A 26,195-nucleotide genomic window follows, 5' to 3' on the forward strand; every position below is an offset into this window, starting at 1 on the left:
TCCTGGCGACGTTTACCGCTAGAACCCTAGCTAGTCAAGCTAGTTTAGCAGTGCTGTTAGAGGAACTAGAGGGTATGAAATGGGATGTCATAGGGCTTAGTGAGGTTAGGAGGCCGAATGAGGCATATACTGTACTGAAGGATGAGCATGTACTGTGTTATCGTGGTTTACCAGAAAGACGACAACTAGGAGTAGGTTTCCTTGTCAACAAGTATATACGAGGTAATATGAATGAATTATATAGTATTAAGGAAAAGGTAGGCATCGTAATTAGGCTTAAAAAGTGGTGTAAACTGAAGATTGTACAGGCCTATGCGCCTACATGTAGATATGATGACCAGGAAGTTGAAAGCTTTTACGAAGACGTAGAATCGGCAATGCGAAAAGTAAGAACGCAGTATACTGTACTAATGGTCAACTTCAATGCCGAGGTAGGAAAAAAGCAGGCAGGAGACCAGGCAGTAGGTGACTATGGCATTGGCTCTAGGAATAGCAGGGGGGAGTTACTAGTTGAGTTTGCAGAGCGCCATAACTTAAGAATAATGAATACCTTCTTCAGCAAACAGAAGAACCGGAAATGGACATGGAAAAGTCCTAACGGGGTGACTAGAAATGAAATTGACTTCATAATGTGTCCAGCCCCCCCCCCCCCCCCCCCCCCCTTTATGCAAGACGTAGAGGTAATCGGGAAAGTGAGATGCCGTGACCACAACATGGTGAGGTCCCGAATTAGCCTAAATGAGAAGAAGGATTGCAACAGATTAGTAAGAAAGAAACCCATAAACGAATTAGCGGTGAGGGGGAGGGCAGAACAGTTCAGGATCTCGCTACAGAATGGATATTCAGCTCTAACTGAGGATGGCGACATTACCATAAAGAAATGAACAATAATTTCAGAGATATTTTTACTGAGTGCGCGGTAGAAGTAAGAAATAGGATAAATAGAGAGGATACTGGTAAGCTGTCTAAGGAGACGAAAGATTTATTAAGAAAGTATGAAAGCTTCCAATCCAACAGACCAGATAGAATTGGCCGAGATATCGAAGCTAATCAATAAGCACAAGGTGGCCAATATAAGGAAGTATAATATGGAGAAAATTGAGCATGCTGTAAAGGACGGGGGAAGCCTTAAAGCGGTAAAGAAGAAATTGAGCATATGCAAAAACCAGATGTATGCTATAAGGGACAAGGCGGGCAGCCTCATCACGAATATGGACAAGATAGTCAAAGTAGCCGAGGAGTTCTATACAGATCTCTACAGTAGCCAAAGTAGTCAGGACCGTAATGAGATTGGCGGTAGGGAAAAACAGTGAGACGTTCCACCAGTGACAAAGGACGAGGTCAAGAAAGCATTAGAAACTATGAAAAGGGAGAAATTAGCTGGAGAGGATGAGATAACCACAGATTTGCTGAAGGATGGGGAGGAGATCGTGCTAGAAAAACTGGCCACCCTGTATACGCAGTGCCTGGTGTCATCGACGGTACCGGAAGCATGAAAGAATGCAAACATTATCCTCATACATAAGAAAGGGGACTCTAAGGACCTTAAAAATTAGAGACCAATCAGCTGACTGTCTGTTACGCATACGGTATTAACTAAGGTGATCGCTAATAGAATCAGGACAACCTTAGACTGCAATCAAGCAAAGGATCAAGCAGGTTTTCGGAAACGGTTCTCTACTATCGATCATATCCATACCATCAATCAGGTGATAGAAAAATGCTCGGAATATAACCAGCCCTTATACATAGCATTCATTGATTATGAAAAAGCATTTGGCTCAGTTGAAACTTCGGCGGTGATGCAGGCATTGAGAAATAAGGGGGTAGACGAGCCGTAGTTAAAAGTGCTGCACAGCACATAGTGGCTGCACAGCAACCATAGTTCTGCTTAAAGGAAGTAAAAAAATTTCCATAAAGAAAGGTGTTAGGCAAGAAGACACAATCTCCTCAGTACTATTAATAGCTTGCTTAGAGAAAGTATTCAGAGATTTGGAATAGGAGGAGTTAGGGATAAGGGTAGATGAAGAATACCCGAGTAATCTGCGATTTGCTGATGACATTGCCTTGCTAAGCAACTGGGGGGGATGAACTGCAAATTATGATTCATGACCTAGACATGAGAAGTAGAAAGGTAGGCTTGAAATTCAATATGCAGAAGACTAAGATAATCTTCAGCAGCTGCGGGAAGGAACAGCAGTTTATATTAGGTAGCGAAGTACTTCAAGTTGCAGGCGAATATGTCTACTTAGGACAGGTAGTAACCGCATATCCGCACCATGAAAAGGAAATAACAAGAAGAGTAAGATTGTTATGGAGCGTATTTGGAAAGCACTCGCAGATATTGACTAGGAGCTTACCGGTATTGGTCAAGAGGAAAGCATATAACATTTTCATCTCACCTATACTCACCTATGGGGCTAAAACGTGGAAGCTAACCAAGAGCGTTCTACATAAGTTCAGGACAACCCAGAGGGCTATAGAACGAAAAATGGTAAGGGTGACATTAAGAGATAGGAAGCGTACAGAGTGGGTCAGAGAAATAACTCGTTACCGGCGTTCTAGTGGAAATTAAGAAGAATAAATGGGCATGGGCAGGCCATGTAGTGCGAAGAGAGGATACCCGATGGTCGGTTAGGGTAACAAACAGGATTCCCAGGGAAGGAAAGCGTAGCAGCGGGCGGCAGAAAGTTAGGTGGGCAGATGAGGTTAAGAAGTTCGCAGGGGTCAAGTGGGTGCAGCTAGCACACAACCGGATTAACTGGAGAATTATGGGAGATGCCTTCGCCCTGCAGTAGGTATAGTCAGGCTGATGATGATGATGATGATGATGATGATATCGTGGGCTTCATCAGGTGCCCGATGTTACATATGAAGTTGCCCCCTCGGTTCTTCGACGTCATCCACCCGCCCTGCCACGGACGTTGTTCACGTAGTTCGCCTCAAGCCGTACCATGCACATGATCCGTCTTCTACTTAGCACCGAGACGGGATGGCAAGGACAAATTGCTGTGCTCGTGGTGTGGAATGTCGGGAATGCGAGGACGACGAAGTGTGGGTGGTTCGTGCTGGGCGCGGCTGGCCTGGCGTTGTTCGTCTGTGGTCAGCTTCTCCTTGGTAAATATTTGCTAATACATCTATTCTCTTTGTGCCTGCACCGACGTTATATTATTGCAACACCGGTCTTCCATCACTGGACCACCGGGGGCCCAATAGTGGTGTGCTGCTTGATCTAGAAGCCCGAAATAACTTGTAAATAAAATATTTGAAAGTTAGCTTGAATTTGCAATATGTATTCCATTGCTAAATTTAGGCCCATGCGTGCTGTCACCTTCATTATTAGCGTAGTGAGATGCCTGAAATTCCCGCCCGTGTTCATGACGCTCTTACGACCTCATGCTCTCGGCTAATAATTTTTTCCTACGCGCAATAGTGCGGAAGGTGGTTTTTCTGCGAAAGATGAGCTCTAGGAGCTTTAATACCCTCACGTTAAAACTGGCACTGATACCGGAAACCCATAAACTAATCGCATCAGTGATTTGCGCGGATTATTTTAGCCTGTTATAGGGAATTAACGCGATGCATGTTTAACGGTCGCGATGTTAAATAATGACATTTGTTTCGCTAGTCATAAACCCAACGACAGCATATTACTGTAAATTAATTATTCTCCTACCAAACACGGAAAGAAGTAAACAAATATGATTTTTTACACTCTTGAGGCAACGACATGAGTTAAATGAAAATAATTTGAACCTTGAGAAATCAAATGATATTGCTAAATTAGCCTTGGGATTAGGCATTTTATTTTCTTTTTGATATAAGGAGCTTTGGGAAGCCAAAGTGTTTCCGCTTACACTTTGCAATAATAAACTATTTAGTTTTACGTGCTCTGCAAGAGCTGGCGTTGTAATGCCACGTATGAATATTTCTATAAACAGATCATACGAGGCAAAAATAGATGCAAGAAGGGTGTAATAATTCCATGAACAGTGCCCTGCAGCTAGCTTATTACTATTATTGAGGCGGGATAAATAGCTTGGGCCTTATTCCCATGATGTGTCTAAAGTGGGACGTGAAGGGGTCTAAGGATGTGGCTTGTAGCACGCAGATGCAACTCTAGAAAAGGAAGGAGATGCGGGGGGTAAATCTGCAGCGTTGAGTCGAATGTAATGAGAGATTGCGTTAACGGGAGTGGGTTGCTGCGTAGGGCGACGCCGCACAGAGCTATGCTCGGCCCAGAGGCTTCGCTGGTCTCTAGATAAGGCGAGGGCATAACTTTGGAGGCTGAAATGACAACACAAAAGCTTTTTCGCGTTTTCCTCTCGTTCAACTAAACTTGACAATCATTTCCAATAAACGTTTTGTTTTTGGCAAAGTCGACTATCTCTATTATACATGTTTCACGTGTACAAAAACAAGTGTTAACTGGAGCGTCTGAAAAAAAAAGACGTTTTTTTTTTGCTTTTTCTGGGCGGCGGCATGAATGCGAAAGGGTGAAAACTAAACAGAGTGAAAAAAAAAAAAACAGATTTTAATCACAAATATGTACTATGTAGACTGATTGCATGATTGCATGATTGCATGCAAAGAGTACCGATAAAATCAAAGGTAAAATCAAGCACAACCAAGAGAGAATTACCATTTCTTTGCTCGAAAGAAACACGAAGGATGTGCCGAAGCATTCATTGTTATTATTCGCCGTCAAGCCGGCTTCCACTATTTCGTGGTAAGCTTGTTATGACATCTTTTTAGAATGGTCGCCTTTTCAGAGACAGGGGAACTTTTCTATTGCTGTCGCTTGTGCTACAATGCACTGGCAGGTTTCTGAACGATGAACCTGAAAAATTGTTGATAAATCGGCCGGTTTGGCAGATGAAAGATAGGAAGATAAAGTATACAGCATGTTGTGGGCATGCTACATGGAATACTTGTGCCGTGTGGTACAGCCATTCACTCTCTGTGTTGTTTCATTTCACCATGCGACGAAGTCTAGATAAGCTGTGCGGGATCGGAAAGACCACGTGACCACCTGTCTTCTTCCAATATGTTGAAGTTAGGGGAACTCTTGTACATATAAGGTATAACCGCTACATTGTTTCGCTGTTGGACTTCAGCTAAAGGACCTGTCGTCGTTCCTGTGTTGCTTTTAACATTTTTCTATGCGACAGATGAAAAGAGTTCATGCGGGTATCCCGACTGTGTCAGCCTGCACACTTGAGTTGAAAAGCTACCCTGAGGTTCATGCTCACATGATTTTGTCAAGGCGTTACTAAACTAGACGCGTTACGGATGTTCCTAGTGCTGTGTAGTGGCTCCTCAGCTATCGGCCAAAGTACGCCGTTGAACCTAAAAAAAGGCCGCTCTTCATCTTCTAAGGATGGTCAGGCAAGTATCCAGGCTTGCGCCCCAGGGTGAAGCCGAACGATGTGTGGCGGGGGCGGTATATTTGATGACGCCATGCAGCGAAAAAAGGAACGGAATTCTAATTAAGAAAACGGTTTCATATGTGAGGAAGAAAAACATGAGAAGTGTAAATGCTGCTGAACTGAATGTGGAGCGATAGGATTAGCTGCGGGTGACCGAGCGTTCTTCTTCCTCTTCTTATTCATCTTCTTCGCCTTCGTGTTCTTCGTTTTCGTGTTCTCCTTTGTCTTCTTTTTTTTTATTTTTTTAAATACTGTTTACCTTCCCGGCTGTTACAGGGTGGGCAGGATCAGAACAGGAAGAAAGTGACATGAATTGCTAAAAGAATAGAGATAAATAAATACACACGTCATGCAAGGAGGGAATGCTAACAATACCTGTAGGCAAGCAGGGAATCGTATCTTATAAATTGAAGCATCATTCTTATTTAACTCATGTTTCCAATTTCTGTGCAAAATACTCTGTTGATGTAGTGCCAGCAAATAATTTCGGGTAAAGGTTATTGCAACGTTTTACTGCTTTGGGGAAAAATATTTAAAAACATGAGCTCTTGCTGTGTAGGTGACAACTGCATATGGGTGATTAATACAAGGGGATAGTCTTCTAGAATGTCGAAGGTACTAGCCAGGATCGAGATTTAATTTGCCGTTGTACAGATGAAAACAATAACTTTAGCTGGGCTGTTCTGTTCTATGTTGGCAACCCAACCGTATTTGTCGGCTAACGTAATATTTGCATCACATGTTCTTCACTGGCTTCAAAAAATTTACGCACAGCAAAAACAATAGTCACGTATGCCTGAACTTCGGTTCTTTTAGGGGTCACAGTGCCAGGAAAAAAATGAACGGATTATACTAAGTAAGCTCTACACTCTGGAGGTAGTAGGAGTACCTTTGAGTGGGGAACAAGTAAGACACAGAAAAAACAAGCAGCACGTACTCTTCCGCTCGAGCATGGAGAGAGTCGGAGCTAACCAACGCAGAGCTCAACCCTTCTGAGGCAACGTGTACGAATGCGCTCTTGCACGCCCGACCGACGGTAACATATACAGGTGCCGTGAACATATGACATTTGCAAAACAACAATTTAGCGGTTGCAGTAAATGCAACATGGACAAATTAATGAATGCCGCCTAGTCTGTGACAATCGTAAAGAGGAGAAATTGCTCTTGGAGCTAGCCGATTCGCAGGAGTGTACACTGGTTAAGCGTTGAACAAATGTCAAGTCAGTTGCGTCATAACAAACCTTTATGGAACATTGAGGCATGCAGGCAGGTCCTTATTCAATGGCTCTTAAAAGGCAGCGAAATGAACAATGTTCTCTAAATGCTTTGATGCCATCTATGTTGCGGTTTAAGTATATTTTATAAGAAACGTTTAACATCCGCTAGATGTGGTATCAAGCCCAAGCTCTAAAACGTCTTATTTTCGTTCAGTTCTTGGATATATTTTACTTGACGCGCGAATGCAAAGCAGAAACTTGAGAAGCCCGAAAATTGTTCTGTTTCTATGCGTTGAAGCAACACTAGGTCACACTGAGCTCGAGGTTTTGGGATCTGAAGGGTTAAGTAATAAGACACGAGCAATTTTCGTTCAGTAGTAAGGGAGTATTTACTCTTCGACATCCCCCCAAGTGAAGCCATACGGCTAAAAATTAAACATAACGCTACGAAGTTTCAGAGAAAGCTGTAGAGCTTTCTTTTGTAACTGTAATGATGCGCTTGGGTAGATGTGAGTAATTACTTCCATAGGGTCACGAAGAGTCAGACACGACTGAACGACTGAACTGAACTGAATTACTTCCTTATTCAAATCTACTCGACTTTGGTAGGTGAAAGGGATTCCCTTAAATATTCGATCAACATTTTTTCACTATGTGTAAATAACTTGTTATTTTACTAAACTCCCAATATATATTGCATGATAACATTTAAACTTTTTATATTGAAGTCAGAACCACGACCTTTTTTTAGGTAATAAATAAGTTGTTAATATAAATAATTATGATATAATAAAAGCAAAAAATGGCCGAACACTGGCTGCCGTGTTCAATGAAGCTAGGATTACTGGAAACGACCGCCAGTCTGTAAGAGTAAAAAACTGAAGGGCGCGGAAGCCGTTGGTGTTGCGCCATGGGTAAAAGCTGAGAGCAAATGTTTTTGTAACGGATGCTAACCACCGGTTTATAAAAGATGTTCTGGACCATTTTATGATGCGGCTTCTGAAAAATGATGCCCTTGATGGCCAGTGCGAAATAACGTCCAACTTTCTGCTTCCCCATTTAGTGCCAATGGGGCAAAACCATTTTTTTTTTCATGGAGGTGCTTGCAATAAAACTGAGACATTTTAGAACAATTTCGGCCTACCTCATTGGGTGATACAATAGAACATATATTATTTTGAAAAAAAAAATATTGCTGTTTAGCAAATGGTTCATTTGCTTAAGATAAAAGGAAAAAGAATACACTGTGCTGCCTTCAAGACATCCCAGTCCGGATTGAACTCCATATCGGGTGGGTCCGATTTGACGGCTGTTCCAAAAACATATATGCTGTTTGCGCGCTTTATAGATCACCGGTCCTACCAAGGTCAGTTTGATGCTGAATTCAACAATGTTCTCGTAACGGCTGATTTGGTGCGATACTAGATTTTTCAAAACAAATAGGAGGTGTAGATGGTGGACGGCGGCCATCGCTTGACGTCGCCGTTAATTACGGAGGCGTACCGACAAGGATCACGCCCATCAATGAGTGCTCCACTTTCGTAGACTTCCACGTTCCGGACTTCGGGACTGTGAGGCGAGCGGGCACTGGGTCGAAACCTCCACTACACTTACACACAAAAGTGCTGCTACAACGCACTGCGCCTCCCTCCGTTAAGAGAACATAAAGCCTATGGCAACTACCTCAAGCCTAGATTGCATCACCGGCCTTCTGTACTACAGTTTCTAAATAGCTACCTCTACCGTCGGTTTGATAGCGCATCTCTTCGATTTGATTTCACTTATTCTTTAATTTGGTAGTTTTATGCTTCAAGTGCATATCCTACAAACATTTTGACATTCAATTGAGATGCATTACAATTAGCTTGAGGACCAATTGCTATGCATAGATAACCGCGCCATACTGTGTGTTTGTCTGTGCGTACTTTGTGTTACAGGATGTGTGCAATCGTGTTTAAAGTGAGTAATCTTGCAAAAAAATTGAGTTTGTCTGTCTGCCCTATTCTCAACTAAGAATTATTTCTCGCCTCCTAGTTGCATCTGCCAGAAACTTCCTAATCAAGGCCCGGAGCAGCAGTGCTCACCCTGACTGGGATACATGACTAACAGACGCGATATATGTCTGTTAATTATGCCTTGTTAAATGGCATATCTGCAGTTAGGCCATCATAGTACCACTATGTAAGAAAAAAAAGAGAATCCAACGAGTTCTCCGGCGTTCCGGTTTATGCGTATTCTCGGTGAGAATGCAGTGCGCTGTCATTTTATTTTTCTTGAGATGGCCTGATGACGCACCTTGAAGGCACCTATGTTATCATAAAAAACATCGATGAGAAATATGACTTCTACCATGCATGCTTGTTCAAAGCATTCCGCTCTGGACATCCTCCGTGGTGGACATCGCCTTTCGTCGTAAGTGATGATTCAATGTCGTGCTATTAACTGGTCATGACAGTTTCTTTTATAACTCCAATTATGTTCAAAGATGAGCTTGCCAAAACACATTCTGTAGTATGTACGGCTAGGGTTTTGTAGATTGATTTTCTTCTTTGGCCAGTTAGCCATGAGGCTAACATGCCAATGTATTCGAGAGGTTCACAGAGCTTTCCTCAGTGAGCCTGCAGATACTAAAAATGGTTTTTGTCCGACCATCATGACCGTGGTATAACAATATGACCTAACAGAACTTGTTCTTTCTTGCAATTTAGTTATAACGCTGTTTCGATGTCTTGTACAACGAATCAGCTTTTCTAGAAAAGGTAGACGCAAACCAAATTATTCATATAGTAATCGCAAATTCAATGCTTCCCAAAAATGTCAAAATGCGGTTTCGAAACTTCAAAAGTCACAGAATGGTTTGCGAAGCTGTAGGTATGGGTATATTTGAAGGCACTGCAGGTATATTTGGTGCCTGTTATTTAAATAAAATTCCTTAAAAAAGTAATTGAAGTGAAGCGGACTGTCTATCTGACTGTAGAAGAAAAGCACTCTTTTGAAGATATTTATTCCAATGATCAAAGTTTTTATTGTGTTCCAGGCAGAACACTCATTGCGGTGCTTTATTTGTCATAGGTGTTGATGTAAGCGCAGGAACCGCAGTACAACGCACTTTTCAACATCGGCCTGGTGAACAGTATGAAAACTTCTATGTAGTTGAAGCTTTACCCCGACAGCGAGACACTGCCGACCGAGTGCGCCACGCTCACTGACAGCATTTTTCGCGCTATCTGTCACCGTGGAAAGGACTCAAGCCGCGTCCGCAAAATCGTGTCTGCAGCAGTTGTGACTATCAACAAGTGGTAGAGGTAATGAGTGGCGTCAATCAATAGAGGGTGACGTAATGTTGTGGCCGAAAAAGTTAGGCTAAGTTAATTAGGTAAATAATTAAAGGCTAAAAATGGAAACGTTATCAGCAGCAGTTGTAACATAGAAGTGGTGGAGGCTATTAAGTGGTGTCAATTAAGAGAGGGACGTAATGCTGTGTCCAAAAATATATAGGCCAATAAATTATTAGGTTATTCATTAGAGGCAAAACACGCGAAATCGTGTCCGCAGCAGTTGTGAGTAATTGAGAGGGGGTAGAGGTTATGAGTGGTGTAAATCGATAGATGGTAATGCTGTTGCCAAAAATTATAATTAGGCCAATAAGTTAATTAGGTGAATAATGTAAGGCAAAAAATGTAAATGTTGACCATAGCAGTTGTAATTGAGAAGTGATAGAGGCTAATTAGCTGTGTAAATCGATAGAGGATGACGTAATGTTGGGTCCGAAATGGTAAATATACCAATAAGTTAATTAGGTCATTAATTAGAGGCAAAACGCGCATAAATGTGCCCGCAGCAGTTGTGATTAATTCATCGTCATCCTCATCATCATCAGCATGACTATACCCACTGCAGGGCGAAGGCCTCTCCCATATTTCTCCACTTAACCCGGTTCTGTGCTAGCTGCATCCACTTGACCCCTGCAAACTTCTTAATCTCATCCGCCCACCTAACTTTCTGCCCCTGCTGCGCTTTCCTTCCCTTGGAATCCAGTTTGTTACCCTTAGCGACCATCGATTATCCTCCCTTCGCACTACATGTCCTGCCCATGTCCATTTCTTCTTCTTCTTAATTTGCACTAGAATATGGGTAACTTGAGTTATTTCTCTGACCCACTCTGCACGCTTCCTATCTCTTATTGTTACCCCTACCATTTTTCGTTCCATAGCCCTCTGGGTTGCCTCAACTCAAGTAGAACTCTCTTGGTTAGCCTCCACGTTTCAGCTCTATAGGTGAGTATACTTTCCTCTTGAGGGATACAGGTAAGCTGCTAGTCATAATCTGCGAGCGCTTAGCAAATGCGCTCCATCCCAATCTTATTCTTCTTGTTATTTCCTTTGTAGGGTCCGGTTCCGCGGTTACTATCTGTCCTAAGTACAAATATTCGCCTACTACTTCCAGTACTTCGCTACCTAATGTAAACTGCTGTTCTTCCCGAGGCTGTTGAACATTACCTTAGTCTCCTGCATATTGATTTTCAAGTCTACCTTTCTACTTTTCCAGTCTAGGTCATCAATCACTATTTGCAGTTCATCCCCCGAGTTGCTTAGCAAGGCAATGTCATCGGCAAATCGCAGATTACTGAGATATTCTCCATCTACCCTTATTCCTAACTGCTCCCATTCCAAGTCTCTGAATACTTCCTCTAAGCAAGCTGTGAATAGTACTGGGGAGATTGTGTCTCCTTGCCTAACACCTTTCTTTATGAAAATTTTGTTACTTTCTTTATGCAGAACTATGGTTGCTGTGCAGCCACTATATATATCGTCCAGCACTTTCTCGTACGGCTCGTCTACCCTCCGATTTCGCAATGCCTGCATCACTGCCGAAGTTTCAACTGAGTCAAATGCTTTTTCGTAATCAATGAATGCTATGTATAAGGGGTGGTTATATTCCGAGCATTTTTCTATCACCTGGTTGATGGTATGGATATGATCGATAGTAGAGTACCGTTTCCGAAAACCTGCTTGAAACTTTGCTTGATTGCAGACTAAGGTTGTCCTGATTCTATTAGCGATTACTTTATTAAATACATTATACGTAACAGACAGTAAGCTGATTGGTCTGTAATTTTTAATGTCCTTAGAGTCCTCTTTCTTATGAATGAGGATAATGTTCGCATTCTTCTATGGTTCCGGTACCGAGAATGATACCAGGCACTGCGTATACAGGGTGGCCTGTTTTTGTAGCACGATATCCCCCAACCCCCCCTCGTCCTTCAGCAAATCTGTAGTTATCTGATCCTCTCCAGCTGATTTCCCCCTTTTCATAGTTTCTAGTGCTTTCTTGACCTCGTCCTTCGTCACTGGTGGAACGTCTGACTGTTTTTCCTTACCGCCAATCTCTTTACGGTCTTGACTACTTGGCTACTGTAGAGATTTGTATAGAACTCCTCGGCTACTTTGACTATCTTATCCATATTCGTGATGACGTTGCCCGCCTTGTCCCTTATCGCATACATCTGGTTTTTGCATATGTCCAATTTCTTCTTTACCGGTTTAAGACTTCCCTCGTTCTTTACAGCATGCTCAATTTTCTTCATGTTGTACTTCCTTATATCGGCCACCTTGCGCTTATTGATTATCTTTGATATCTCGGCCAATTCGATCTGGTCTGTTGAATTGCAAGCTTTCATACTCTGGCGTTTCTTAATCAAATCTTTCGTCTCCTTAGACAGCTTACCGGTATCCTCTCTAACTATCCTACCGCCTACTTCTACCAAGCACTCAGTAAAGATATCTCTGAAATTGTTGTTCCTTGCTTCTAGGGTAATGTCGCCATCCTCGGTTAGAGCTGAATACCTATTCTGTAGCTAGATCCAGAACACTTCTGCCCTCCCCCTCACCGCTAATTCGTTGATGGGTTTCTTTCTGACTAATCTGTTGCGTTCCTTCGTCAGATTTAGGCTAATTCGGGACCTCACCATACTGTGGTCACTGCATCGCACTTTCCCGATTACTTCTACATTTTGCATTATGGCGGTGGCTGAACACATTTTTAGTCTCCCCATTAGTTCTTTTTCATGTCCATTTCCGGTTCTTCAGTTTGCTGAAGAAGGTAATCATGATACGTAAATTATTGCGCTCTGCGAACTCAACTAGTAACTCCCCCCTGCTAATCCTAGAACCAATGCCATAGACACCTACTGCCTTGTCTCTTGCCTGCTTTTTCTCAACCTTGGTATTGAAGTCGCCAATTAGTACAGTATACTGCGTCTTAACTTTTCGCATTACCGATTCTATGTCTTCGTAGAAGCCTTCAACTGCCTGGTCATCATAACTACATGTGGGTGCATAGGCCTGTACAATCTACGGTTTATACCCCTTATTAAGCCTAATTACGATGCCTGCCGCCCTCTCATTAATACTATAAAATTCATCTATCTTACCCGCTCTATACGTATTGACAAGGAAACCTACCCCTAGTAGTCGCCTCTCTGGTAAACCTCGATAACACAGTACATGCCCATCCTTCCGTACAGTATATGCCTAACTTGGCCTCCTAACCTCACTAAGCCCTATGACACCCCATTTCATACCTTCTAGTTGCTGTAAGAGCACTGCTAAACTAGCTTCACTAAGTAGGGTTCTAGCATTAAACGTTGCCATGGTCAGTTTCCAATGGCGGCCTGTCCAGGGGAGCCAGGAATTCTTGCACCCCTGCTGTGTCACAGGTCTGACCGCCGCCGTTGTCAGTTTTTCCGCATCCACTGGTGACTGAGGGCCGGGGTTTTGTGGAGCTTATCATGAGAGGTTATGGCCAATTACTTCACCAGAGTGGCCAGCTCCTGTTCTGGTAAGAGAGTGCGTTGCCGGAGGTGTTCACCGGCATCAGGTCGCACCCCAAACCTGTTTATGCAATTCCATCGACACGCGGATTTTTTTTGTTTTTTTTTTCTCCGGTGGAGAATAGCGCGGCACCAGGATTTGAGCCCTGGTCCTCTTGCATGCGAGGCGGATGTTCTACCGCTATGCCACCGCTGCACCTGAAATACACAGATTTCAATAGGGCAGAGATTGGGAAATAAAAAAAAATTGTTACATTGAGGTTCGACTGTACATCTAAATTTGGTGTTTTCCCTTGCTGTCCTACTGTTCATTTAGGATGACACCCACATATCTAGGCCAGGAGAACAAATAACGCCTTTTTATAAATAGACACCCTTAAGCACTGAGGACAAGCTGGAACAAGCTGGAATTGGCTTGTTTATTGACAGACTATTTTTTTTAATGACTACGATGCTAAGATATTTAAAATATGAAACATGGGTAATGGCACCACTGACCATTACAACGAGTACACTGCAATACAACAAGGCCCTGCTTAGAACCACCAGGTTTGAATAATTATGACATAAACCTTCATTTCAAATAAAATACACTGCAGAACCACAGCGTAAATACAATGGAGACGGCCACTCGGTTTATTGTCCTTGACCACTGACGTGACGTTTGTAATTGATAAGTGGTAAAGGCTAATGAGTGGGGTCAATCGATAGAGGGTGACGTATTGTTGTGTCCGAAAATAATTGAGCCAATACGTAGTTATGTAATTAATTAGAGGCAAAACAATCAAGATCCTGTCCACAGCAGTTGTGAGTGATTGAGGAATGGTAGAGGTTAACGAGTGGTGTCAATCGATAGAGAGTGACGTAATGTTATGCCCAGAAAATTATGTCAATAAATATTACGTAAATATTTACAGGCACAAAAATGTAAACGTAATTGCGAAAATGGTATTATTAACCAATGGCTTGGCGCCACATTTTAAATACTAAAATAGTAAATTAAATAAGTCATTTAAGGTGACGTCTAGGATTCGAGGTTACGCAACCGGAAGTAGAGTCGGAAAAAATCATAGGAATTAAGGGATTGGCGCGCAATTTGAAAGTACCGGAGACTAAAATGGTAAACATGAAGTGAATCAATGTGACTTAAAAAATGTGGCACCACGCAACCGAAAGTAGAGCCGAAAAAGGGCACAGGAAGGAATCAGCGCGCCATTTGAAAGTACCAAAGACTAAAATGGATAAACAAGAAGTGAATTAAGCAACAAGAAGCAACCAACAACAGCAACTGTGCTTTCGCATTACTCCAATGCAGATTCTGCAATGCTCTTTAATTTTTTCTGTAAAAGGGAGGGTGTTGCATTAAGATTGCTACGAGGTGGTGAGACTCTTCTGGTGCACGCGAGACAGCACTTAGTATTCTTTGGCTTTTCAGCAGTGGGCTGCTATCTGGCCCCGAAGCTTGTATATTCCTTCGCTGTGAACAGTGTCCTTCCATGTAATAACCCCTGCGGAACTTCATGTAATGTATGCTCTTACTCTAGCTCTAGCCCTAACGAGCAAACCTTTAGGTTATGGCAGAATAATCAACTGTCTGAAGAAGGCTGTCAAGTTACATGCGACGTTCCGCGGCTAAGAAGCACGAAAAAATGGTGCACCTTTCGGCACAAAAGGGGAACGCTAATCTTTGATTTCGTGATTTAGGCCTGAATCTCCTCGATGAAACATGTGTTCCTGTATATCTCTTCCTGGATTATTTCGTCTTGAGACTGATAGGTTCGTAGAGTTCAATATTAAGTATCCTGATCTGCAATATAATTCTGCCTGGGTGGCGGAGTGGTTACAGCCGTCGACTACTGTTCACAAGGACGCGAAATCGAATCCCGGTCTCGGCGGCCGCTTTTCGATGGAGATTGAAAAGCAAGGCGCCCGTGTGCTGTGCGATGTCAGTGCACGTTAAAGAACCCCAGGATGTAGAAATTTCCAGAGCCCTCCACTACGGTGTCTCTAATAGCCTGAGTCGCTTTAGGACGTTAAACCCCACTAAACCACTAAACAAAACCAATAATCTCCAATATTTTGTTTATTCTGACGTATTTAGTACTGTCATCTGCAAGATTACTGATAGCTAATATGCAGCAAAACAAGTTGTGCAGTCAGTTCCTAATTCGTCAGATTGATATTTGCTTCAGTATCACGGATAACTTTAGAAGATTTTTCTTTGCTAGAGCACTGCGAAATCGAGCCTTAGCTTATGATTTACCTTAGCTCAAGTTGCCAACTGAGCTAACGTAAATTATTCACTTACGTTACACTCTCGTAATCAGCCTGAGATTTTGCATTCACTCCTATAAGTTTTACCATGAGATATTTTAAAATTCGTTTTCAGCCAACAGGAGTTGATAGTTGACAGAAAAATAACGTGGCACAATGAAACATCGCGGCTAACCACTTGGCGAAGCAGTGCCTAAGCCTACTTGCAACGCGTCATTTACGGCTAACATCATGCGAACATGAAGGCCGGTGTACACACATCGCAGTGCGGATTATTTCATTCTTGTGCTTCGATTTCGGTTAAAGGCAGTTCGTAGCATCGGCCTCTTACACGGGCACTACTATGCGCAGCAAGTATGAAGACAAGGGCTTGTTATATTGGCTGTCTTCCTCCTGCTGCTTATTTTCAGTATCATGAGGGAGAAAAAATGAAAGTGGTTCTGACTGCAGTAACCCAGCATGAATGTGTGAGTTCAAATTTATTAAGTACAGACAAGAAACATATGTTTTAATAAAAGCAGAAGATATAAACTGCAGTGAGACATAAAAGTTGCTCGACCGAGTCAGCTCCTGAATCCTGGTCTTCTGTTTGTCTCTCTGAAAGTAGTAGGCGGGGCAAGGAATCCAGGAGGTGCTACGGACCCACGGAGACGGCATATACCCCCTGGTGGATGAGCAGCCCATGCGTAGCAGTCGCAAGGAAGTGGGCACGGTCCGTTTTGTAGAACACTGCACTGAATCAATCATGAAAACATAAACAATGGATAAAAATGACGTAGACCTAGGGAATAGTTTTTTTTTATTCGCTTATGTACCGGATGGAGGAATATTTACTTAGAAACCGTAATTAAATTTGAATATATTTCAGTGGGAAACACAATTCAATTATTCTGCCAATCATGGGTCAAGTGGCCCTCGTGTTTCAAACCTAGATCTTGGAATCTCTAAGTCATACTCATTACTCTCGTTGAAGAAGCGCATCTCTATAAATAGCAGTATACAGAAATTATAGTGCGCTTTCTTTCACCTTGACGAATTTGCAAAGTTGTACTTCTTTCAGTCTATTGTTCATAGAATACTTTCGAAAGCAGTGTCTGATCACACCGCAATTTCAACTAGTCTTACTGTGCATCTGAGTCTGTTTTTCTCAATGAAAGTGAAGCGTTCGCAAGAAACGTTCACAACAATCGACAGCTGTAAGGAAGCCTTCCATCCACATTATTCCATCCTGAATATCATGCACCATATGGGGGCTGTATTCGCTTACAAGGCGCCAACAAGGCTGGGTTCCAAGTTAACATTTATTCACATTTAAAGCGAATGTTGAGAAGCTGGAGCCTGTGAGTTTAAGAAATTTGCATCCTCCTTGTTCTTCTCAATTTTTGCGCTGTCAAAAGCATCGCCGATGCTTCGATGACAGGAAAGTAAATCTGAGAAGCTTTTATAGTCTATTTACATTTTATATCCTAACTTACCGGTATAGGTTTTCGTCACACTCTCAGGAGCGATGAGACTATGCGTGTCTTACTTTTCACTCTGTCACTGCAGTGGTTTTACCTCATTTGAGGTTGTTGCAGTTGCTACCGCGACTTTTGCTCAGAAGCTGTAATTGAGTTTCAGATGAGCAGCCGGGTTAGTGTCTACGAATTACCACCTAGCGTTTATGTTGCTGTTACGACCAAAAATTCATTTCTTGTTACAACATGAGATCAGTAAAGAATGAACTCGCAGGGACTGTGATGGACAGCTGGCGCGTAGTTCTGTTGCGAAACTATCACTACTCTAGTCGTAGAGCAATTCTGCGTGGCACAGCGTGGGCCAAGTTTCGCGCGCGCGAGGAGTTGCTTAACGTCAGGGGCAGCAGCTGGTGGGTCGGAGTAGTCAGAGCCCCCGTGGCGGCCATGCGCTCCGCCGGTGCCGGAGCAGTGACGTCATAGCCATAGCCGGCGCCATCTGAGCATCACGGTCTCCTTGGTTCTGCGGAGAAGAGGTGTGTGTGGAGCATATATAGCTAGAAGCGCGCTGCTAGAATCGACCAACTTTGGTGAAGCAGAGCCCGGCCGCTGTTCAGCGGCGCGGAAGAGCGGAGATGTTAAATTCATTCAGTCCCGAGGCGGTTGTCTGGCTGGTGGTAGTTGCAAATAGAAGGAATGAGAGTAAGAGAGTAATACTAAGCGTAGGGGTTTGTTTTGCAACACAACTAGGTCTAACTGGAGCTAAACCACTGCCAAATTTCGGCTATGGTCCCGAAGTCAATGACTGAAGCCTACCACAAATATCACTGAGGGGAAGCACACTCGGTAAACCCAAAGAACGATTCAGTTTGTTGTCGTCCTTGACTTGCTGGTGAGCTCTTGAGCTGTACTCAGTTATCTCTGCCTACTAGCAAGCGTTGACGTCAGCTTTGACAACGCAAAATTACGGCCACCTCAGCTATTTCTTCCAAAAAGTGGGGATGTTGTGCTATGAATGTTTTTTTTTCGGTGCGAGTATTCTTCGCTTACTTTTACCGCCAGCAAATGGACGTGTCCAGTTTAGAAAAGAGTTTGTCTATTGCAATGTAAAGTCCTTGGTATATGAGGAAGAGTGTATTCTCGTCGACTAAACCATATATATTAGTGTATCAGGGCGCTTGCCACGAGATTGAAGCTTCATGACTTCAGGCGGGTAATATCTGGCTTGTTACAGGAAATATACTTAGGAGCGCGACGTTTTCCGGGTTTTTCTAGATGTCTGCTTTCTTTGGGAAATATAGTTGAAATCCTCAAGGGCAAGTAGATGGTTGCATTTGATGAAATAGCAGGCATGCTACTTCGGCTGCCTGGGTAGACATATCTGGCAGCGTACCACAGAAGAGTGTATCATAGAGCTTTTGGGACAGTTCAGCACGTGTGTGGTTCATTATCATCATCATCAGCCTGACTATACCCACTGCAGGGCGAAGGCCTCTCCCATATTTCTCCAAATAACCCGGCTCTGTGGAAGCTACATCCTCCTGACCCCTGCAAACTTCTTAACCTCATCCGACCACCTAACTTTCTGCCACCCCCTGCTACACTTTCCTTCCCTTGGAATCCAGTTTGTTACAATAAGCGACCATCGGTTATCCTCTCTTCGCACTACATGTCCTGCCGATGTCCATTTCTTCTTAATATCCACTAGAATGTCGGTAACTTGAATTATTTCTCTGACCCACTCTGCACGCTTCCTATCTCTTAACGTTACCCCTTCTATTTTTCGTTCCATAGCCCTCTGAGTTGTCCTCAACTTAAGTAGAACCCTCTTGGTTAGCCTCCACGTTTCAGCTCCATAGGTGAGTACAGGTAAGATGCAACTGTTGTATACTTTCCATACTTTCCTCTTGAGCGTACCGGTAAGCTGATAGTCATAATCTGCGAGTGCTTGTCAAATGCGCTCCATCCCAATCTTATTATTCTTATTATTTGTTTTTCATGGTCCGGATCTGCGGTTATTACCTGTTCTAAGTAGACATATTCGCCTACTATTTCCATTGCTTTCCTACCTAACGCAAACTGCTGTTCCTTCCTTAGGCTGTTGAACATTACATTATTGTTCTTCATAATGATTTTCAAACCTACCTTTCTACTTCTCCTGTCTAGGTCATCAATCATAATTCGCAGTTCATCCCCCGAGTTGCTTAGCAAGACAATGTCATCAGAAAGTTGCAGATTACTGAGGTATTCTCCATCTACCCTTATCCATGACTGCTCCTATTCCAAGTTCCTGAATACTTCCTCTAAGCAAGCTGTGAATAGTGCTGGGGAGATTGTGCCTCCTTGCCCAACACCTTTCTTTATGGGAATTTTGTTACTTTCTTTATGCAGAACTATGGTTGCTGTGCAGCCACCTTATATATCTTCCAGCACTTTCACGTACGGCTCGTCTAACCCCTGATTTCGCAATGCCTGCATTACCGCCGAGGTTTCAACTCAGTCAAATGCTTTTTTTGTAATCAATGAATGCTATGTATAAGGGCTGGTTATATTCCGAGCACTTTTCTATCACCTGCTTGATGCTATGGATATGATCGATAGTAGAGTACCGTTTCCGAAAACCTGCTTGATCCTTTGCTTGATTGCAGTCTAAGGTTGTCCTGATTCTATTAGCCTTTACCTTAGTAAATACCGTATACGTAACAGACAGTACGCTGATTGGTCTGTAACTTTTAAGGTCCTCACAGTCCCCTTTAGTATGAATGAGGATAATGTTAGCATTCTTCAATGGTTCCGGTGCCGTTGAGAACACCAGGCACTGCGTAAACAGTGTTGCCCGTTTTTCTAGCACAATTCCCCCCCCCCCCCCCCCCCCCCGTCCTATAACAAATCTGTAGTTATCTGATCTCTCTAGCTGATTTCCCCATTTTTATAGTTTCTAATGCTTTCTGATAGCACCTCGTCCTTCGTCACTGGTGGAACGTGTGACTGTTTTTCCCTACCGCCAATCTTATTATGGTCCTGACTACTTTAACTACTGTAGAGATCTGTATAGAACTCCTCGGCTACTTTGACTACCTTGTCCATATTCGTGATGACGTTGCCTGCCTTGTCCCTTATCGCATACATCTGATTTTTGCCTATCCCCAATTTCTTTTTTACCGCTGTAAGGCTTCCTCTGTTCTTTACAGCATGCTCAATTTTGCCCACGTTATACCACCTCTTATTGCCCACCTTGAGCTTATTGATTAGTTTTGATATCTCGGCCAATTCGTGTGTGGTTAATGATGGCCAAAAATACACTCTAAGCAAACAACATCATTGTTTGAGGAAACCCCACATGTCTTAACAACAATGACTGTTCTCCGTGGCCGAGTCCTGCTGAATTGCGGAGTATAGGTTGCTGTTTATATAAAACAGGTGGGTTTCTGCATCGTTTGTATGCTAGAAGAAATAACAAGAATTTAGGCCCCGGCTGCAATGCTTTCGCCCCAGGGTCCTTATAGGCTATTTTTGCACCATTTTCCACTTGGAGTGCACTTTTCAGGTTGCGATATGAGGCACCGCGGCAGCCATCAATCATTGATTCCATATCTCTCTTTGTGCAAATCCACCGGAAGGAGCTGTGAACTTGGGTATTCCGTATGATACGGTTAGAAAGCTCACCGCGACACTGGGATCTCCAGTGAGACACGCAACATTAAACCATGTAGACAAATCCTGCGAGCTTTATGCGTCTAAATGCTTTTATTGCATTACTCTAGACTACGGTGATTAGTATGTAAAAGTAGTAGTAAAAGCGAATCATAGGTGCAAACGAAGTATTAGCGACCCTGTTTGCACTTGGCCAAATAATCCTAAATTTGCCTTCGTTGTTTCACGTAGTGCACACACAAATTAGAAAAACCTGCTTGTATACTCTGCCTACGAAAAAAGCTGCACACAGTCTTTCATTCTTGTTGACCCAAAACGCCAGTAGGTGAAGTCTTTTCATCAATATGGCCAGCCTCCGTGCAGCGGCTAATAGCAGCTCTGCTTGGTTGTTTGGTTTCGCTGAGAGGATATACAATCAGTTTTGCTTTCTTGAACGTGCACGGTTCAGAAATTGAGTCTTAATTTGCATACCAGTTATGCCTAGTGCCATGAGAAGGGACGACGATATAACGGAGGTTGGTCATGGGGGTCCTCACTACATAAAGAAAGGTGAAATTTTTCCTAGGTTTTACACGCTTCGTTTTTCGTGCTGTTTTAACATGGTTTACGTGCTGGCGGCATAAAAAGTCGTCCTGATGATTTTCTTCTCTCCGTGTTCAAGTTTTATTCTTCCCTTTTCTATATTGTGTGTATAGTACTTGCTTTTCACTTGCCAGGTCGCTACTTCTCGCCAAGACCGTTAAACATCGGAGCTTGTCGGCGCCTGTTGAGGGTATTATATATATATATATATATATATATATATATATATAGCGAACATCATTAACACTTCATTTATCCTTCGTCTTGAAAAAGACCGGACCCCGGTCGAAACGTCGACGAAGAAAAGATGAAGCGTTAATGATCTTCGCTATTTATTTCTTCTGCAGCCAAGAACGTCTCTTTCGCAAGCGTATATATAATACAGTGCCCTGGGCGTTCTTATATTAAGCTGAAGTTCAGTGCCAGTCTCGTGGCCTTTAATGTTTCTTTCTTTCCTTGTGTCTATAGCGCTGTAAACCGCAATAAATGAAACGTTTCCGACCATTTATCTACAATATTGCTTGAAAGATGTTCAAGGTAGAAGGCACACAGTAAGATAAGTGCATTCGGTATAGGCCGACTTTGCTACACGGACGCCGAGCTTGCATCTGGCACTCATTTTTCGTATGGTACTCTCTCCATTCTCTCCTCTTTGTTCGTCGATGGGGCTTCGAGCAGGCTATCTTCCCCTCTCTATTTGGGTTGCAGAAAGTCTATCGACACGCCACGTCTCGACACTTCCGCGAGACCTATTCCACCCGCACTCGATAAAGCGATCGTGTGAGCGTTGAAACCAACGGTCGAGAAATAGACGAATAGTAAGATTGCGTGTCGTCTGCTAACTGGAAAACGCAAAGTGGTATTGTGTATCTTTATTTAGGGTAAAACTCCGTCCGTGTTGTTTTTTGTTGCCGCCTGTGCGTACCCGTGACAATGAATCGACTAACCATGCCGACAACAAACCACGCAACGAGACCAACTGCACCCAAAATGTACGGTACACGGCACGAGAGACGCGTGACGGGCGCATACTATGCAGTGGTATTCAATGTTGGTTGTACGAAAGCATGATGTAGGCAAGAAGAGCTCGATTATTGTCTGTGAGTCACTGTAACGCTAAGGGAACAAAACAGCACCGTATTTCTGATCATAGCGAGCATAATGCACACACCACTGCTATCGAATGACCGCCACAGAAGCCACATAGAGGGGAAACGCGTCGTAGGCGTGTTTGGGGGTCTGAGCAAATTGGAAGGAGCCAGTGCGACGTCGCAGGTGGCTGTATGAAGCAGACCACAAATGCACCTACAAGAGATGTATGCGACCCCAGGTGGAAATTTTTTGCTGGTTTCTTGCTGGAAGCTGCTGGTTTGTGCTGGAACCAGCAGGTAGCCTGCTGGATTTTTGCTGGTCGTACTGGTTCCAGCCGGGTGCTTGATGGTTTTCCACTGGGCCCAGCAGGCGACCTGCTGGTTTTCCACTGGTCCCAGCAGGCGACCTGCTGGCTGTGCTGGTTCCAGCAGTGATCGTCTGCTGGTCTCAGCAGGCAACCAGCTGGCTTTGCTGGTTCCAGCAGGGTGCTTGCTGGTTTTCGTTGCTGGTTTTAGAATTTTGCTGGTTCCCTCCTGGAATGCTACTAGTATCAGCAAGTAACCCACCCAAGTTTACAAACGCATGTAATGGAGTTCATTCACGCACGTGAGAACTTGTTGTATTCCCCTATCGCGAGCTCATTCATTCTACAAAAACGTAGCACGGAAAGTATATACCCGTTTTTACACCATGTTTCTGCTCCGTGATGAAAATATCACCGTAGCTGTGAAAGACACCTTTTTAAAGAAGCTATGCTTTTTTTTTCGGCCGGTAGCCGCAGTGTTATACCGCTATGAGCTATTGCAAACATCAAAGATGCAAAAAAATGTTATCTGATCTTTACGAATTTGTTTATCACGGCGTAATGCACGAGGCTGTTACTGCTGTCACCTTCATCATCTGCTAGCGTAGCAGACGACGCGCCTTCGAACGATCTGGTGCAACGATCAGAACAGAGCGAATACAATTACGTGTAAGATGGTATACAAATAGTAATATTAGCACAATTTGAAATATTTAAGGAGTATTGTTTCGTAACGTTTGACAAACGCACATTTTCAGCGCTTACGACACTATCGTAACATGTCTCCGGTTGACGCTCAACAAGCCAAAAGAAGCCGTTCCGAAGTTTAGACATTTACGTAGAGAGCTGTTCTGTGCCGGCTCGTGTTTGCGAATGCAGGAGTATTTTGTGCTTTTTACAATATTTAAACGTTGTCGTCAGTATGAATTATTTAAGGCATTTTATCTGAAACATCTACGTAAGTTTGAACCGGTCAAGGTGGTGTGACAACTTCTGTCAAGACTGAGAAATGTGATGACATCTGCAAGGCCTAGGGCCTGCGTGTGTTTGGTAAGTAAAAAAGTGCATCTCATTTCTTTTTTTTTTTTGTAGTCCTCGCGTTGTGTAACGTCTAGTGGATTTGCGAGAGCTTATTATAGGCACGGAGGAAAAGAACAGTGAAGCTAGCGGGAACAGTGACTCAAGCGCGCACTACTGCCAGCGCAGTTCGGCAGTGATGAGAGCCGCTTACTAGTCCAGTGACTAGTAATTGACTAGTAAGTGAGCTGGTAATTTTGTCGTCCCTAGTTTAAAATAGGCCATATCATTTTGACGAAGTATCATTGGCGCTATTTTCGGCAAGTAAAATATCTTTGTCGCCCGATTGTTTTTCGCTTTGTACGAACAATGGTGAACAGCCAAGGATTCAAAGAACGTCTAATCGCAAGTTAACACACTGTGCAAGTTAACACACATTCGATACGGTTCGTTGCAAATAGACTAACTTGACTGTCTTTCCATGCCAATCCATTTGCAGGGTATGGGTGTATGACGAGTGGCATACCAAACAAGGTTAAAAGAATATGCCGCTAAACAGTCATGTCTGGCTAGCAATGGGTATACCTCTAACCTCTCTGATTAAATTTAAAGGAGCGAACAGTCTACGAGTCCAATGTAAACGTTGGGGGTAATTTTTTTTTAGGTTTGTTTTTATTAACAGGAATGAGTCATATGATGATTTAGGGAGAAATAATATTGCATGAAAAGCGGCATTGTTTTTCCTTCCACTTTTCATTTAATATTCTTTCTCCCTAAATCATCTTAACACTCATTCTTGTCAACATCGACAACAAACCTAAAAAGAAAAATTATCCCCAATGTTTACCTTGGAGTTCTAGACTGTTTGCTCCTTTAAATTGTACCATAACGAGCCCCTCATTTCATTTAACCTTTCTGGTAATACCACACGAATTGTTATGTTGCATCTGCCTAAAGCAATGCAGACACTTTTCTAGGAGTGGCATTCTCATGGTTGAATGAATGAAACACCATGGGTGCGTGTGGGCATTGGTGCAGTCTGCACAGGCACATGCAAAAGCTAGCCATCCACACATTAGTAGATGCACTGCTCATTGAAAATTTTCTCTAAACGTGGTTTGCATCACACTTGACCAGTTCTCATGTGGATTTGCACCAAATATGTAGTTCTTGGGTAGATGCTTTCAATTTCCATTATTCATATTTTATGTGCAGTAGCATGGTTTTGGTAGCATATTTTTCTGGTCTGTTTTTTTTTTTCATGCAGCTACCTTCATGGCACCATCAGAGTTCGAGCTGGAGCACACCTGCTGCAGTACCACAGTCTCGAATGGAAAATATGTCCATGCAGATTGCAGAATTTATATGGGCATGGAAAATAAAATTAAACTATGAGTAATGACTGAAACTTCTGCTGTTGCCATTATTTTCTTCGCGCAGTCCAAGGCAGTCGCTGCACCAAATTCTCGTAGGCTGACAAGCCCCCAGAGAACCAATCCACCAAATTCTGACTATATGCAGCCCTCGGTTGAAACGTAGAAGCCAATGGTTCCAACAGCCGCTGGTCCCAGTGGCTGCTGGTCCCAGCAGCTACTGGTTCCAGCAGTGCTGGGTTTTTAGCACATTCCCAGCAGCTGCTGGTTCCAGCAGCTGCTGGGAATGTGCTAATAACCCAGCACTGCTGGAACCAGTAGGATCCCAGCAGGAAACCAGCAGAAAATTTTCACCTGGGACCGGTGCCACAGGGAACGGACGATGGGCCAGTGCAGCTCGAAGATGCAATCGACAAACGCGATTGCCAGAAATATATGTTGCTCAGTTTTGTAGCAGAGATTTCGCACTATTTCGGAAGCGGTAAGTCTGCGCAAAGAAAATGCGAGTTCTTGGCTTCAATTCTTAACAAGTTGCGATCCTCCTGGTATCTGTGTTGGCTTTAGATTACAAGTGAGCAGCAAAACATGCAATCTGATTACGTTTGGCACAGATGGTAGCTGTCATAGACCACAGGCCTTAGATGCAATTTATTCCTCGCTGGTGGGGACCCAGGCCGCATAATTTATGGGTCGCAACATTGTAATGCTGTGTCAAAGAGCTGGTTTTATTGGTAATGTGCTGGTCCTAGGTGCCAACACTGCCAGATACTCCCAAAATTGTGTTTATTGTCCGTGCTGCCTGTGGTAGATCAAAAAACGTGAGGTATATGAAGCCTGAACCTTCGATGATGCTTTTCGACCGGCAGCTTGATGGCGTAGCGAGAGCAATGTTTTTGCTAAGTTCACGCACGAAACAAACTCGGGGTTCTCCACTAATGGGGGCTGTGACATCCGAATCCACCTCT

Source organism: Amblyomma maculatum, chromosome 4 (assembly GCF_055883805.1).
Source record: "Amblyomma maculatum isolate TAMU_Amacu chromosome 4, ASM5588380v1, whole genome shotgun sequence".
NCBI classification, from domain to species: Eukaryota; Metazoa; Arthropoda; class Arachnida; order Ixodida; family Ixodidae; genus Amblyomma; species Amblyomma maculatum.